Source organism: Palaemon carinicauda, chromosome 20 (genome assembly GCF_036898095.1).
Source record: "Palaemon carinicauda isolate YSFRI2023 chromosome 20, ASM3689809v2, whole genome shotgun sequence".
Classification (NCBI taxonomy): domain Eukaryota; kingdom Metazoa; phylum Arthropoda; class Malacostraca; order Decapoda; family Palaemonidae; genus Palaemon; species Palaemon carinicauda.
Window position 1 is genome coordinate 6,101,146 of NC_090744.1, and position 11,535 is coordinate 6,112,680.

The 11,535-nt window shown below is 31.3% G+C and overlaps 1 long non-coding RNA gene across 1 annotated transcript; it reads right to left on the minus strand.

The window, feature by feature from the left end:
• Positions 1–8,166: 8,166 nt before the first annotated feature.
• On the minus strand, positions 8,167–11,272 carry LOC137660137 (uncharacterized). Its single transcript, XR_011047615.1, has 2 exons — positions 11,156–11,272; positions 8,167–9,373 (listed from the first exon to the last, which is right to left on the minus strand). It is a non-coding gene; the product is annotated as an uncharacterized lncRNA (long non-coding RNA).
• Between the last annotated feature and the right edge of the window lie 263 nt (positions 11,273–11,535).

Here is an 11,535-nt window from a genome sequence, read left to right on the forward strand (position 1 = left end):
CTCAAATTCTTTAAGTTGTAATGGTTTATCAGATTTTAAAAATTGTTAAAAATTATTCTATTCAAATCAAAATTCTAAATTTTTAAGAAGCTTATATTGTAGGAGGTTATAATGTCAAATGTACAGGTTTTGGTAATATTTTGATTTTTTAGCAAAGTTATATGCACTTGTGTCAATGACAAAAACATCAAATTTGTTATGAACTGTGTAATGAAAGTAGTGAAATATCTATGTAATGTAAAAGGATTGTGATTCATTGTGCTCCAGACATGTTTGTGCTCTTTTTGAAGTTAATGTTTAATCAGTGATAACTATCATTTCCAAATGTTTTGCATAAAAACTTCAAGTTCCAGTATGAAATGTTAAAGATTAATAATTATTGTACTTAACGTAAGTGTTTCAAGGAATTAGGTAAGAGTGTCATTTTCAAGTCTTAAATTTCAGAGTTTTCTATTATGGCGAGATACCTGGGCTCTCTGAAAAGGTGCACAGCTTGGTTCATAAATTCCATTTTGTTTCTTGTCTCCTGTCATTTGGGCCAATGACATAAAGGAGGGATAAATAACACTTTGGTCATTTTACATGAATTGTGTAATAAGTTTTCGAATATCTTGTAGTTGACGGGAAAGCTGTCTAGGATTAGGTGTGTGTATGTGTGTGTTTGTGTTGTTTAAGGGTTGGGAAAACTTGTTTGGTATAAAGAATAGGTTTATAAATCATTGACAAAGAATCTCGTCAGGTTTGGGTGTTTTAAAGTAAGTGCGAAGTTTCCTGATTATACGACAGATTTTTTTTATATATATCTTCTATATATTTGAAGGTATAAAAGTCCAATTTCCATAAAATTACCTTACTTACACATCCTCATAAACTTTTTTTTTCTTCTCTTTTGATTTATTGATTTCTGGGTAGCGTTTTTGGTTAATACAATACTGATGTACAGAAATATTCATGCATTTAAACAGTATCCTTCCACGATGAAAATTCATGACATTGTTAGAGACGTATAATAGGCATTTTACACATGCAAAGTTCACAAGAAATGGAATATCATATTCAAAAGTTAGTTCATATTCTTATTTCTTTTAATTTTATTAAAAACGTTTTTGAAAGATAAAAAGTAAAAAGTCTTTTATTTTCTACTTATTTTACTTTTTCAATTTTTATTGCTTGTACTTTTTGTTACTTTTTACTTGTACTTTTTACTAATTTTATTTGTTTTACTTTTTATTCATTTTACTTTTTACTTATTTTAATTTTTACTTATTTTGCTGTTTTACTTTTTTACTGCTTTTACTTTTTTTTTTCACTTGTTTTACTTTATTTTGCTCGTCATGATAATGTAAGAAGATGTAAGATTATTAGACTATAAACTGGATCGTACGCAGATTCATACCCGACATATTTTTGTGTGGTCATTTTAACTCCAGTTGGTTTTTTAGATTGCCTGGCCTTGTTGTCAATTTTCCTTGTAAGGGGTACTCTCTCTCTCTCTCTCTCTCTCTCCTCTCTCTCTCTCTCTCTCTCTCTCTCTCTCTCTCTCTCCTCCTCTCTCTCTCTCTCTCTCTCTCAAAAACCAGAAGGGATACGTCTCTCTCTCTCTCTCTCTCTCTCTCTCTCTCTCTCTCTCTCTTAAAAACCAGAAGGGATACACATACACACACACACTCTCTCTCTCTCTCTCTCTCACTCTCTCTCTCTCTCTCTCCTCTCTCTCTCTCTCTCTCTTAAAAACCAGAAGTGGTATAAATTCCACTGCAAGGAATGAGGGATTGTTGTGCCAGTGTTGAATGATTGGTGTGAGATTCTTAAAGAGAAGCTAGGTCATTCTTTAGGCTTTTTTTCCTTCAATAGGTCATATCCCAATGTGGACTAGGTAAGCCATTTTTTGGTCAGTATTTTCTTGAGGCAGTCAGCCTGAAAGGATTTTAGTTATAGATTTGTTTTATGTAGATAGGTACAAATTAGGACTGTAGGTTTTTTTTTTTTTTCATGTAGACTTATGATAGGTATTGCTTTGTAATTTACGTAGTGTAGTTTATAAAGTAATTTCATTTAACTATGTGAAAAAGTTAAAAAATCCTCTATCCATTCAGCAAGTACATCATCCAGTCAGTCAAAACAGTATTTTTGTTTTCCAAGATTGTAGGATCCTCAGTTTCAGTAAACAGAGATTAAAAAATTGGTATCTTAAGATTTTGGGAATAGCTCGTAATATAGAATAAAAATCCCTTGAAATTTAAGTATCGACCTTAATATAGATCTTTTGAGATAACCATGTATTAACTTAAAAGTTTATTTTTCACATGAATTGAAAGAAAATATTTTTTTTTTTTTTTTTAAGAAATCAATTTTAGAGTTTTGAGGTAATAATTATTTGATTTGCTGACTTATCTAAAAAGAAAGTTTATTTTCGTAATAAACGATAGAATCCGATTATAATTAATCTTTTTGTTCATAGAGATTTGAGTTTGATGTTTCTTTATTGACATACATTTTCTTAACAATAATCAAGTTGCATAGAAAAATTTATTAGTATTTCTTTATATTCTGAATTAAATCGCGTAATGAATTCGTCAATATTAAATATCGTTATCTTAATGAACTTCTGGGTATTGTAAATAATTTATTGCTTAGTAATCTAAAGATATATTTGCCTTCGTTGATAATATTTTTAAATTACATTAAAAGGTATTTAGTACCTCAGAGACGTTCGTGTTACGAGAAATGCTTAAGTTATATCTATTAATTAATATCTATTCATCTTAGTGTCAGTTTTAAGTAGAGAATATCGTACTCCTTAACGTCATCTCCGTCTGTCTGTCTTTCGTCTGAGCTAATTCTGGTAACATTAAAAAAGGTGTTTTTTAACTTTATTTCCGGCTAGGTTAATCTATAGTCTTTTAAGAACTGTCTCTTTTGTTTGAGCTCATTCTGGTAACTTTAAAAAAAGTCTTTTTAACTTTGTTTCAGGCTAGGTTAATCGAAAGTCTGTTAAATTAAGAATTGTCACTTTTGTCTGAGCTAATTCTGGTAAATTCAAAAGGGTCTTTTTAACTTGGTTTCAGGCTACGTTAATCTAAAGTCTGTTAAGAACTGTCTCCTTTGTCTGAGCTAATTCCGGTAACTTTAAAAAGGCGTTTTTAACTTCATTTCAAGCTAGGTTAATCTAAAGTCTGTTAAACTAAGAATTGTCTTTTTTCTCTGAGCTAATTCTGGTAACTTTAAATAGGAATTTTAAAATTCATTTCAGGCTAGGTTAATCTTGAGTCTGTTAGGAAGTCTCTTTAGTCTGAGGTCATTCTGGCAACTGAATAGGCATTTTAAACTTATTTTCAGGCTAGGTTAATCTAAAGTCTGTTGAAAACTGTTTCTTTTATCTGAGCTAATTCTGGTAACTTTAAAAAGGCGTTTTTAACTTCACTTCAGGCTAGGTTAATTTAAAGTCTTAAGAACTGTCTCTTTTGTCTGAGCTCACTCTAGTAACTTTAAAAAAAGGCATTTTTAAACTTCATTTAAGGCGAGGTTAATCTAAAAACTGCTTAGAGCTAAAATTCAGAAAGTATGAAATTCTAATTACTAAATATATCTTCATCATACCCATTACGACTGTAACTCGTGATATATATAATCAGTTTCACAGGACCTGTTGTGAAATACGTATTAAAGAGTTATCTCCCTTGATTATTGGCTGAGGATACTTAGTAAAGGAATATATGCTCTTGGTGGTATAATAAACGTTTATTAGAAGAGGATACTATAGGAAATATATCTTTATAAGATGAGGTTAGCATTATGAATAGTTATACGACGATTGTGATATATTAGAGGTTTATATGCTGAGGATAGTATATTGTAGTAAGAGATTATAACCTGAAGATGGTATTTAGTATGGTTGACTTTATTCAATTCTTTGGGTGTTTAAAACAATTAAACTTACAAGAGTATTGTATTTTTTTTGGTTTTGGTTGTAGGCCTATGTTTATTATCAGGAGTTATATTAAATTTTGAATCAAAACTTGATCTACCTCAAATTGCAGGTAAACATTCAGTTAGAATCACGTTTCATAAAATGGTTTATCCGCTTGTAAAAAGAAAGTAATTCTTATAAAGTCATTTTTATTCATAGTTATTTGAAATTTATATTTTTAGAATGGTATTATTAGCTTTATATAGTGTTTGAGTTTAAATTAGCTATATCGTTTTAATTAGGGTTTGTATTTGAAAACTTTATTACACAGCTAAAGTGATTCAGGTGTCCACATGTAAGATCAATGCGTACTTCGGTCCGATCTGACTGTCTGCTGGGAGGAGCAGCAAGGATGGTCAGGGCAGTAGTCTTGTGTATGTCTTCTCTTTTACCCGACTCAATCATGTGCATGAAATGGGACGAGACAGGGAGGCAACATGGCATTTGTGGATCTTGCCTGCTTTTGAGTGAGCTTCAGGTGTCTGTAGTAATGGATCACTCTCTCAGATTGAACAAAGGCTTGAAAATGACACTCTTACTTATATTAGAGTTTAAATTTGGTTTCCATTTTAGAAATATTAATGATTACTTCTTGTGTAAGTGTATAATTTCATGTTTCGTCAAAGATTTAATGTAACTATAATAGCTGGAATCTGCTTTATAGTAATGTAAATAATGATGTAAATGTTTTACCATTTAACTTAAGGAGAGCTTCAAACTATCCCTGAAGCCTTTAAATCACAATCCTGATATCATTGTTTGTAAGATTATTAATAAAAAAAAGAAAAAAAAAAGAAGGAAAAGGAAAGCATTCAAGGGCCTAGTAACATTGCTTCATCAGAAAAAAAAAAATCAACTTTGCATTTAGTTTCTAGTTACTAGGTGGGACAGGGGATGGCCTTGGTGGGCTTTCCTTTTCCTTCGTTTTTTATTAATAATTTTATATTTTAGATAAAGCACTGCTTCATTACACAGTCATAAAATATGTAACCTCAAATGCTGAGCTTCAAACATAGCTACGTTTTCAAAGAAAGAAAATGGGTACTGTCCGGTAAACAAAGAAAACGTGATCTTGTCATTCAATGCATCATATTGGACGATGGGTGACTTAACTAAAAGCCATTCATTGTCTACTCGTGAACTTGATGACAAAAATTAAGTTTTCTTTGAATCTACGGCGTTTCAAGCTTTTGAAAATGGAGTTTCATGATTTTGATATATGTTATTGACTTCATAGTGTTTGTATTCAATTATATAACTAAACTGATTACTTTGAAACCTGTTCATATTTGGTATTCAATCTTCTACAATAAAAGTCTTTAAGCGAATTTCTAAGCTTTCCTTCAGCCATAGTGTGTTAGTTAGAGGGTTTAAGTACGTATTTATGTACACTTTCAAACAAAAAAAAAATCTATTTAATAGCTTCAAGATTGAATAAGAGGCTTTTGAGGACTATTAACTAATGGAAATAACAATGCCATTCATTATCATGACTTTAGTCAGGAAAAAATCTACTTGACAAATGAATTAATAAGTGGACTTTGACCCAAATTGAATACCGAGATACAGTTCGGCCATCATGACTTAGTACTTTATATTCAATATAAACACTGGTACTGCTGCTCTCATACACCAGTAGGGGGGTGAATGAACTCTTATATGTGGGGGGTAAATAACAGTCCAGACGAACAAGTGGCCAGTTGGGAGAGAGAACTTTTTCATGAGCCTTTTGGCCCATTTTTCGTGGGGAATAAGACATTTTCTGCTGCTAGAAGGGGTAGGGGGACGTATAGGGAGAACACTCAGTCATATGAGGTTTCATTTAGGGAGAATACCCCATGTCATTCCGTTTTCTTTTCTTTTTAATTTTTTCCGATTATCTTTTTTCGTTTTTAGTTTCATGTTTTTCTTATTGTATACCAGGGTAACCATAATAAAAATTGTAATATACTTTTTATATGCATTTTATTTCGGAATTCTTAACATTTTACAATGTTTAAATATGGTAAAATATCTTAAAAGCCAACAAAGCAATATTACGTTATTACAACAATATTTCAAGATTTCAAAATTATTTAAAATATTTTGTTGTCATGGACGCTACTTGATAAGCTTTATCGCATAAGAAAAATTGTTATAGACGAAAATACTTGGAGATATAAGAGCTAAAGTCCTGAATGATAATTTATAGCAAGTGGCATAACACTGCTAAGGGTATAAGTACATACATTGACTATGTAAAGGTAGATGGCCCAGCATTTTTGGACGTCAGTGGTTAAAATGTGTATTAAGGACTAACATTGTCATATCATAAGTTCCTTATAGTCAAAGCTGGGAAGGATTTACTCCTGATATGGAGTAAATTATCTGATTAGCTAATTAGAGTAAATATCTTAATCCATAAGGGAAATAGCTAATCAGAATAAATTTCTTAATCTATAAGGGAAATAGCTAATTAGAATGAATTTCTTAATCCTTAAGATATAGCTAATTAGAATAAATTTCTTAATCCATAAGGAAAATAGCTAATCAGAATAAATTTCTTCATCCATAAGGAAAATTCAACGTCTTAGGTTGAGCAATCCTAGGTTTTAGCAAAGGGAGTTGGTAGGTATTTCTAACTGTTGCCCCATGTGAAATGGTAAAACATAGGATTTTGATCTTTTTCAAAATTGGAATAGATATGCAAGACCAATCTTAAATGATTAGACCTTGAGTTTGAAAAACTTCTCTGTAAACAAGGAATGCTTCGTTTGATCTATACACACACACAAAGTCTATATCGTTGCTGTTAGTATCAATATTGCTCGCAATATGAGCCTTTGCAATTTAATAGGACTTTCTAAGAAATAGTTCACTGACTAAAGGCTGTTTAAGAGTCAAACACTCATATGATTCGTCTTACCTGTCTATCTCACGTTTGAAGATTTAACAAAATCTAAGGGTTTAACATTTTCATGAGTGATATTAAGAAATAACTCCACCTTGCTAAACACCAGGATGGCTTAACATAAAACGTCTCATTTCCATTATGAATGAAGAAGTTGATTCTAACTAGCTATTCACATATCCTGTACTTAATGTCATGAATGAACCCTTTCCAGCTCTGACAATAATGAACCTAGTACATAATTCCTATTTTACTACACACTGACGTCAAACATTGCTGGGTCTTTTACCTTTACTTATCTAATATACATGTCATACCATTACCACTGATGTGTCACCTTTTTGCTATAAATTACCATTCAAAATCCTTGCTCTTGTATCTTCAAGTACTTTTGTACATACAAATTTTACTGATGCAATTAACATAATTAAGTAGCACTTACTATTCGCAACAAAATATTTCAAATAATCATTCTAGCCAATGTACAGTTATGAGTTGAACAAGCATCTCATGTCTCAAGACTTAAATGATAAACATTTGTGCAATAAAATCATGACAAAATTTTTATTATATATAAATGACTACTGGTTTTAAGCACTTGATATTTGCTTTTCTATATGTGAAAAATCCATATTTACTATTTTCAATTCACATCCTATCTATATGAAATTTTTTATTGGATTTTCAAAGCAAGTTTAACTGAAAAAACAGCTTTTGATAGGTTTAAAAGAAACAACCTATATTTCTATTACAATGGAAAATTTCAACCATAACTTTACCCTCAAATCTCTGTAAATATTTTGAAAGTAATGAACTATAAAATACTCCTTGAAAATGCTACCTTGAACTGAATCTCGCAGATATTCACTAAATATTTATCAGAAACCCATAGTTTTGTCTTTAAAGCATTCCAATAGGTAATTACTCATGTTATTCTAAATAATTGATCACTACCCGATTATTATTATTCCCTAGAAAGCAGTGCTCCAAGTGCAATTCCTCATTTATGTCCCTTTTCGAAACGCGTGTTTGGTGTAATTCCCACATTCTCATAACCCGTCAATTTTAGCCTACGTATCGAGAAAAAGCTGTTTCTGGAGCAATCTCTTAACTCTTTCTTTTAGTATGGTTACTCATTTAAGCCTTTCAAGAATAAGCTTGAAGTTTTACATTAAAACCACTAAGACTCGAAATAATACGTTAAACCAACTCTTTGACAACGTTTTACTTTAAAACCACCCAGACTTTGAATGATACGTTAAACCCACTCTTTGACATTAAATCTTACATTAAAACTACTCAGACTTGAAAAAATACGTTTAACACTCTCTTTGACATTAAATCTTACATTAAAACCACTCTTCAAGACTTCAAATAATACGTCAAACCAACTCTTTGACACGAATTCTTACATTAAAACCACCCAGACTTTGAATAATACGTTAAACCTACCATCTGACATGAAGTTTAACATTAAAACCTCCCTAAGAGGAACTAAAACGTTAAAACCACTTTTTGACGAAGTTTTACATTAAAACCACTCAGACTTGAAATAATACGTTAAACCAACTCTTTGACATGAAGTTTTACATCAAAACCACTCTTAGAACATTTACTTTAAGGAATATTCCTGAATGACAACTTATAATTACTTCACTGACGGTTTCCATCTCCTAAGATCATGAAAAAGCTAATACTTCCCTGAAACTCGTATTAAATCACCATTCCTTACATATGGGCTTTTAATATAAATCCAATTCGTAAGATTATCCAAACTACAACTGTTATTAACTATATAGACTATATTGTATTCTAGACTAGAATAGCCAGATAGACACTTATTTGCAGCATTTGTACAAAAGATACGCAAAACTTAAAACCAGTAGACAAGAGATTTTATCCTTTTCAGAGAAATTTTGTCATTGAAACGTTTTTAAACAATGATGCCCGTTCACTGGATATAAAAAATGATTTAAGATATGCTACTGCAAACCAGTATTTGGAATGTTACACGTGACCAGAATAATTAAAATAATGAAATGTCCTGAAAATTATTAATTTAACGAAAAACTATAACAATTATTTGATATGAAGGCTTGAGATTAAACTTACAAACTTATTGAGAGAGAGAGAGAGAGAGAGAGAGAGAGAGAGAGAGAGAGAGAGAGAGAGAGAGAGTTATATTAGCTTTTTAATACTTAGTAATTCTATTTAAAACCTTTAAAATACTGATTCCGTTTACAAATATTCAAAATTATAAGGGTCGTCTAATACTTCATAAAAATTTTATGACAGACTGGTCACTTCACCGAGACTACTTGGTCCTCCTTTTGAATCAGAAATTAATGTAATTCGTCGATTATTTTGCCTTCCTCGGAAGATTTCTGGAACTCCTTTGTTGTAGCAAATCCTAGATTGTTCGCTGCTGATCTTTATGATAAGTGCACCCTCGTAGTTTGATTTTCTGTGTTGAGCAGGAGGTATAGATGATTTCCTCTTTTGATGATTCTAGTCTGAAAAATCAATGAAAAATATTAATTTTACAGATATATGTTCTATTAAAACATTTTACTGTATGCTTCAATATCAAGACTAATCTATAAGTTTTAAATAGATTCCCGAAGGCTAAGATTACTGCCAGAACTTTGCTAAGAAAGCATCTATAACGTGTTTAAAATGCTTCTAGAAGACAAATTACTGCCAGATCTTTGCTGAGAAAGCATCTATAACGTTTAAAATGCTTCTCGAAGACTAAAATTACTGCCATATACTTTTAATAAGATGTTCTGAGAACACAGGATTAACGATAAAAAAGGACAAACAAGACAATCAAAAGTTTATCGTGTAAATTGAAAAAGTATTGCTTTCTAAATCCTAACAAGGACATACTTCACCTCAATAATCTAATGACAAGCCTCTGGTAATTCACTGACTAACAGCATCTCCCCAAATCCTCAAATTGCTGCCTGCAATTTTCTTCGAGATTGTAGATCATATTTACTAGATAAAAACATTCTACCTTACACCACAGAGGATACCTGGTCAAAGACACAACTCTATAGAATATTTGTATAAAAAAAAGTTATGAATAAATTCTGAGGAAAAATAGGATTTACTGTCAAGGTAAGAGTTTCAGATGTAGGATATTGCTTAGTATACAATAGTGCTGTGGAAATGAATAATCAATGTGGTGTTTTCACTCTCCTGAAAAAGGGCTACTTGCTAAATTTATCAAGTAAATATATCACTCATAATTTAAATGGCCCATTAAATTTATTATATGATGTATGGATCCTCCATAATCTACCTCCAACCATCTTATGATAATTTATACGAGTGGATCTTTTTTGGTAAACCTTCAATCAATGAATTAACCAATTCCACTATCTTGCCTTGGTCTATGGATCATCTCTCTCTCTCTCTCTCTCTCTCTCTCTCTCTCTCTCTCTCTCTCTCACACACAATTAGTTCATTGACGAGATTACTCAACGTTTTGGTTTTTGGCCTACGGGGTATACTTTATCGATGGACTAAACTATCCAACACTATCAAACTAGCAACCTGGTTTTACCGGAGTAATGTCTTTAACATTAACAAAACAACAATGTGTTTTTGCTAATGCTTCATGCTAAAAAAAACAATTTTTTTTTTGCTAATGCTTAACCAATGTTACCTAAAATAAATGAAAAAAAAACCTATCCAACTTTATCCTTTAATTATATAAATCCAGCCTTTATCCACCATTGGTTTCCTGGAGATAGGGAGAGAAACAGCGTGCGTGTGTACAACCCAGTGGGTGAAGTCAAAAGTGGCTTTTGTGTGCTGATAGTTATCATTCAAGTTCCAGCCAAGCTGAAATAATACTCCCACTAAAAGATGACGATTTGTATTTGTGTAGGAACAAACAGAAATCCAACACAATACTAATCTCTTGGCAATCAAATCCCATCTTAATTCATTAATAATCTAATACTACTTTAGTCTTGTAATAAGAGCACTAATAACCTGTAACTCCCTTCAATTGGCAAAATCTAGAATTAGTCAACGTATCAATTGTCAATGCAGTACAGATAGAAGACATTCCTAGTGTAATAATCTAACAAGTGAATTCTGCCGTGAATAGCTAAGAATAAAACTATTTTAATTAAATCTTCCCCAATCCACAAACTTTGACCATCTCTAATCATCATAATGCATAAAAGGTTAAATCCAATCTCAATTTGACCTCAATCAACGAAAAACGACATTTTTTATACTATTCAAATCTAATAAACATTGCTCTTTATTAACCTTACCTTTAGAATTCCAGTTACTGCAGGTAGCTGGTTTTCATATACTATGCTTTCATTGAAGTACAGCCAAATAATAAGCCCTCAACTTTGTCTCCCATAGCTCATTGCTCCTGATAAACCGGATATAAAAAAACGTGTAAATATTTCAGTGTCTCTTCCACCATTTTGTAGAGTTATATTGCGGAATTGAACATGAATTTCTTACTTTTACAATTTATCTAAAAGGACCTTTTAAAAATCTATTTATTAGTATTAATGAATAGACGATCATGAGTTTAGTTTTTTTAAGAATATAGGATTACCTACGGCCTGATATTTTTCAATGAACAATACTCGTCACCTACTTCCTATAATTAGAAAATTATTATTGGCTCAAACCTTTA